Genomic DNA, 5,942 nt, shown 5'->3' on the forward strand with positions numbered 1-5,942 from the left:
TCCCCAGTATTTTCTATCTCATCTTTTTGATGACAGCCATTCCACCAGATGTGAGGTAACATTGCATTGTGGCTTTGATTTGCCTGTCCTGGATGATTAGTAATGTTACACATCTTTTCATGTACCAGTGGCCACTTGCATGACTTCATTGAAAAATGTATATTCAGTGTCTCTGCCCATTTTTAAATCAGGTTGCTTACCCTCTCCCCTTCCCTCTCTCCTCCTCTTTTCTTTTCTTTTTTTTTTTTTTTTTTGCTATTGAGTTGTAGGAGTTATTTATATTTTGAATAACAACGCCTTATCAGATATATGATTTGCAGATATTTTCTTCTATTCTAAGTTGCCTTTTCATTTTGTTGATGGTTACCTTTGCTATGCAGAATTTTTTTAGTTTAAAGTAGTCTTATTTATTTTTGCTTTTAGTGTCAAATCTTAAAAAATCATTACCAAGGCTGATGTCAGGGAGCTTATTCTCTTTTGACTTGATTTTTGTCTGTGGTATAAGATAGAGACCAAGTTTCATTCCTTTGCCTGTGGATGTCCAGTTTTCCCAACACCATTTATTGAGGAAACTATTATTTTCTCATTATATATTCTAGGCTATCATGTCATAAATTAATTGACCACATATATGAGTTTGTTTTATTCTAATCCATTCATCTATATGTCTGTTTTTATGCCAGCACCATACTTTTTTGATTACCATGGCTTTGTAATACAGTTTGAACTCAGAAAGCCTGATGCTTCTGCCTGATTTCTTTTTCTTGCATAATTGCTCTGTCTAGGACTTCCAGTACTCTGTTGACTAAAAGTTGTGAGAGTGGACACCCTGGTCTTGTTCCTAGACTTAGAGGAAAAGCTTTTAGCTTTTTACCCTTATTATGTTTGCTGGGAGCTTCTCATATATGGCTTTTATCATGTTGAGGTATGTTCCTTCTATCCTTAATTTGTTGAGAGTTTTGATCATGGATGGAAGTTGAATTTTGTCAAATGCTTTTTCTGCATCTACTGAAATGATCATATAATTCTTTATCCTTCATTTTATTAATGTGCTTTATGTTGATTTATAGATGTTGAGTCATCTGTGAATCTATAGAATAAATTATATGGGATAATGGTATATAATCCTTTTTAACGTATTATTGAACTTGGTTTGCTAATGTTTTGTTGAGGATTTTTAGATCTATGATCATCAAGGATATTAGCCTGCAATTTTCTTTTTCATGGTGGTATTGTCTGGTTTTGGTATTATTGGCTTCATAAAGTGTTTCCTTTTCTATTTTTTTTTCTTTTTTTGGTTTGCATAGTCTGCACATTTAATCACTTTAAAACCTCTAACATTATCTCATGTCCATTAAATAGAACCAACAACGCTGGGCCTGTTTAAATTACAAAACAAAACAAAACAAAACACTGGGCACCAACACAATATCTTATAGAATCAGCCAGTCTGGCCCCAAGGGTGGGGTGGGGGGGATGAGAGGAGAGAACACACCTGGGCAGGTGGCTGGATGCCAGAAAGGGCTAGGGGGGGATAAAGAAAAAGAGGCTCCCAGATGGGAGGGTACTGATTGTGCTAATGGGAGGGATGCAAAAGGCACATCAGAAGAGGAGAATTTAAGGCGCAGGCAAAAAAGGTCAATGCTTTCTCCACCTGGGTACCGTGTTGGAGGGGGCTCAGTGCCACTACCTCCCCACCCCTGGCACTTGGAGTACAGGTCCCCCATGAACACTTCACACGATGAGGCCCATCTGAAACACAAATGATAGACTGCCGCCTCCCACTGTGATCTCCTTTCCAAGGGCTCACCTGGCTTGCCTGCCTGCCTCTTCAGGACTTGGGGCTCAGCTACTCCTCACTTCTCAGCAACATGCTGTACCCACCCACACCTAGTGGGGAGAACAGCAGAGTGGACAGTGGATGTGGGAAGGTCAGTGGTCCATCTCCTACCCCCACTAAAAATACAAAAGAAAAGGGGCACCCGGGTGGCTCAGTCTGTTAAGCATCTGACTCTTGATTTCAGCTCAGGTCGTGATCTCAGGGTCCTGGGATTGAGTCCTGCATCAGGCTCTGTGCTCAGTGGGAGTCTGCTTAAGAATTCTCTCCTTCCTCTGCCTCTCCCCCTGCTTGCTCTTTCTCTCTAAAATAAATAAATCTTTAAAAAATATTTTAAAAATCAGCGTCTAAAGTGAAATAATCACAAAGTGAAAATATATCCTCACACAACTCCTGTGATCCTCATACCATCCCTCCTTGCCACCCACCCAGGGGCTCTGGGACTGAATGCCCAGGCAGCCCTGGATTCAGAAAACGGGGACTTGGGCCCTGGCAGAAAGGGAGAGGGCCCAAGAAGGTAGGATGGTCAGGACACCAGCATGGGGCTTGGTCGGGCCAGCCAAGTTCAGTAGGCAGCCAGGTGGGCAAAGGGACAAATGCTCACATGCATACACATGTGTACCCTGAAAGCACCTGCTTTGCCTTGTCCTCCCTTTGATCACTGCTACCTCCTGAGGCACACCAGACATGTGGTGCAGGATTGGGGATACTAAAGACCTGAAGAGGTAGCCTTCCTTCTCCTTCAAAATCCTCCTACGCCTGCCTCTCTGCTGCCTGGATGGGGGTGGGGGGACCATTAATGCTTTAGAGAGACAGAGAAGGGGCAAGAGCTGCAGCCCAAGTCAGGAATCCTGAAAGAGAAGGGCTGACCCTCTTCACTCCTCAGGGAACTCCGGCTGGCACCTGGACCTTGGAAAGCTGCCTTAAATGTCCCACTCTTTTCTCTACATGGAGGGGGCCCTGGAGATGGGGTGAGGCCCTCCCCCTTCCCTCAGCTTCTCCTGGGACCCCACCTCAGGCAGTCAGGCAGTCCAAGGGTAGGATAGGAAGCAGTCTGTGCCCCTCTTGCCTCCCATCTGGGTTCCAAACCCAGTCCCAAGATAAAAAATATGTATATATATACTTTGATGAATTAAAAAATGCCCGAAGAGGGGGATGGGCTTGAAGGGTCAGGCAGTAGGTGCTCATGGTCTATGAGAAAGGTGGCCCTCTTGCCCTGGCCCTCATCCTCTTCTGAGTCAGATGGGCACTCTTCCTGCCAGGCTTCAGGTGGAAGAAGCCTCTTGTAGAAGATGAGGCTACAGTCCACGGCGTACACCTTCACCCCCAGAAGCTGAGCTTGAGTGCAGCTGTCGGACCAGGAAGACAGTGATGAAAACCATCATGATGAAGGTGCAGCTGAAGCCAGCCACCACCTCAGGCAAATGTGAGGGCAGCAGCCCTGCTGTTTGCCCTTAGCCGGTACTCCACCTCCACCTCCATGGGCAGCTGCTGCTTGGGGACTCAAGGCTGCTCTTACTCTACTGAGAGCACATCTGCTCCATGGGTTTAGGGAGGCATGGCGGGGGCAACGGAGGCAGTCCATGGGGGTTAGCCCTGGCATGTGGCAAACAAGGTGTGGCAGGGGGCATAGACGCTGACCCAGATGATCTCAACGTCTTTCTCAGTGCTATAGTGTGTATTGATGACTTGGAGATTGAAGCCTGTTGGGCAGTGCTGGACACAGCTCTTCTGGTGCAGGGAGAGGCCTTCCTGCACACCACACAGGCCTGGTTGGAAGTGAGGGTCTTGTAGTCGTTGCTCTCAGGAGGTGTGTGCAGACCCTCAGGGCCGTGACACAGCACAAGGGTGAGCTTAGTCAGTGTCCCACAGTTGGCTTTGCTGGTGTTTTCAGTCTCCAGGACCCACTGGCCAGAGGGGTCCTCATTCCAGGAATGGGTTATCATGAAGGCCCAGTTCTTAAATCCATCTGTGGAATAATTGTCTGACCTGGCAGCCAACAAGGTGGAGCAGGTGCCCATGGGGCTGCCCAGGTGGATGACCGGGTTGCTATGGTGATTATAGACAGAGTGAGGCAGGACTGTGCATGCTCCAGTTGTGTGATATGGCTGAGCTCCCCCAGTCTTTTGCACCTCAGGCTGCTTCCTGATGTCCTTGGGCTCAGTGAAGATATCCCTGATGCACTTCCTCTGGGGTACCACTGTCGTCCTGTTCTAAGCCAGGGTCACTATAGCACCTGTGTCCAACAGCCTGTAGCCATATGAATGGCTCACTTTTTGGCCCACACCATTGGTGACCCAGTCATTAGCAATGAGGTAGGCTGGCTTTGAGGTCCCACCAGGCAAAGTTCTTTTTGGCTTCAAGATGAGAGTGATGGTGCCAGCTGCCAATGGGGCAGAGGCCTAGGTGCCCCTGTGAGACTCTGTATACTTCTGCTGCAAAGTCCCTAGTCATTGTAGACCATGCCTATGCCACAGATGCTGTTGTTGGTCACCTTAGTTTCCTGTCCTACACACCATGTGCCATGCCAGTTGTCATTCATCTGTGTGTACTGAGGCTGGGAGTCGGGGTCCTGGTCATTGACTTTGAAGCTGGCCCCAGGATCATAATTGCCTGGTAAGTCTGGGTGATTCTTCTCGATGCCATCATCCAGAATGGAGACCACAATGCCATACTCCTGTAGCCCTGAGCCCAGGCCTCCTTCATAGGTGATGCCAGACAAGTACCATGGCTGGGGAAACTTGGTGTCCCTGGGTTCCTAGTACACATCCCTTTTGGCCCAATGCTTTGCCACCTGCTGCTCCAGCCACTGTACTTGAGGCCCCCTCTACAAGCCACTGTGCTGCAGGTGGTGAGGCAACAGGGACTGCTTTGTCACCTCTCCATGCCAGAAGTGGTAATAGTTGCTGAGATCTGGCCCAGGATGAGGAAGCCATGCTTCTGTGCCAGGCTGGCAGCTACAGCCAGGCCTCCTGGAAGGTCCACACAGGTGTTGGTGTAGACCTTCTTGCCAAGGGCATGGCCGCCAGCAGGACCAAGACTCCTGCTACTGCTACCACCCATAGCAAACAGGGCCTCAGCTCCATGGTGGGGGACAGGTGGCCAGGACCCCGGAGCCCCCAGCCTCCTTGACCTGGTCATAGTGCCTTGGCTTGCACGTGCATGCCTCCTCATTGCCTGTGGCCTGGGCGCTTACTGGCAGGACCATGGGACAGAGTAGAACAGGGCCGTGAGGAGAGGAGGAGGACTGACAGCTCCAAGGGAGCCAGAGGTTAGGTGTAAGTTTTCCAGGTGGATGCTGTGGTGGTTCATGTGTGTCTGATGAAGCAGAGAGCCCTATTTCAGGGGGGCTTAATGCCCTCCCTCACCAGAGAGCAGTGTCACCACAGGGAGGCTGGGCGGGTGGTTTCCACCCAGCCAGCTACCAGCGTAGAGTTTGCCCTGGGCTGGGACTCCAGCTCCATAGCGGGCTCCTCTTCTATTTTTTTGGAAGAGTTTTAGAAGAATTGGTGTTAATTCTTTTATGAAAGTATGATAGAATTTCCCAGAGAGGCCTCTGGTCCTGGACTTTATTGAGAGTTTTTTGATTACTGATTCAATTTCCTTTCTAGTAATCCATCTGTTCAGATTTCCTATTTCTTCATGGTTTAGTCTGAGTGGGTTTCATGTTTCTAGGAATTTGTCCATTTCTTGTAGATTGTCCAGTTTGTTAGCATGTAAGTGTGCCTAACAGTCCCTTATGATCATTTGATTATTTTGTGTATCAAATGATATACAGTAATGTCTCATTCATTTCTAATTTTATGTATTTTGATCTCTTTTTTCTTAGCAAATCTAGCTAATGGCTTGCCTGTTTTGTTTGGATTAGCCCTTAGTCTCATTAATCTTTTCCATTATTTTTTGGTCTCTATTTCATTTATTTTCACTCTGACCTTTGTTTCCTTCTTTGTACTAAGATTTACTTTGTTCATTTTTTTCCAGTTCTTTGAGGTATAAAGTCAGATTGTTTATTCGAGCTTTTCATTTTTGTTTTTTTTTTTTTAAGTGTACCTGTCTATCACTATGAATTTGCTGTAGAACTGCTTTTTCTGGATCTCATTAGTTT

General features: G+C 47.1%; 1 pseudogene; it reads right to left on the reverse strand.

Moving 5' to 3' along the window:
• Nucleotides 1–1,490: 1,490 nt before the first annotated feature.
• Nucleotides 1,491–5,689, reverse strand: LOC102742640 (furin pseudogene; annotated as a pseudogene).
• Nucleotides 5,690–5,942: the final 253 nt, after the last annotated feature.

Source organism: Leptonychotes weddellii, chromosome 2 (genome assembly GCF_054177405.1).
Source record: "Leptonychotes weddellii isolate Sample4059 chromosome 2, ASM5417740v2, whole genome shotgun sequence".
Classification (NCBI taxonomy): Eukaryota; Metazoa; Chordata; class Mammalia; order Carnivora; family Phocidae; genus Leptonychotes; species Leptonychotes weddellii.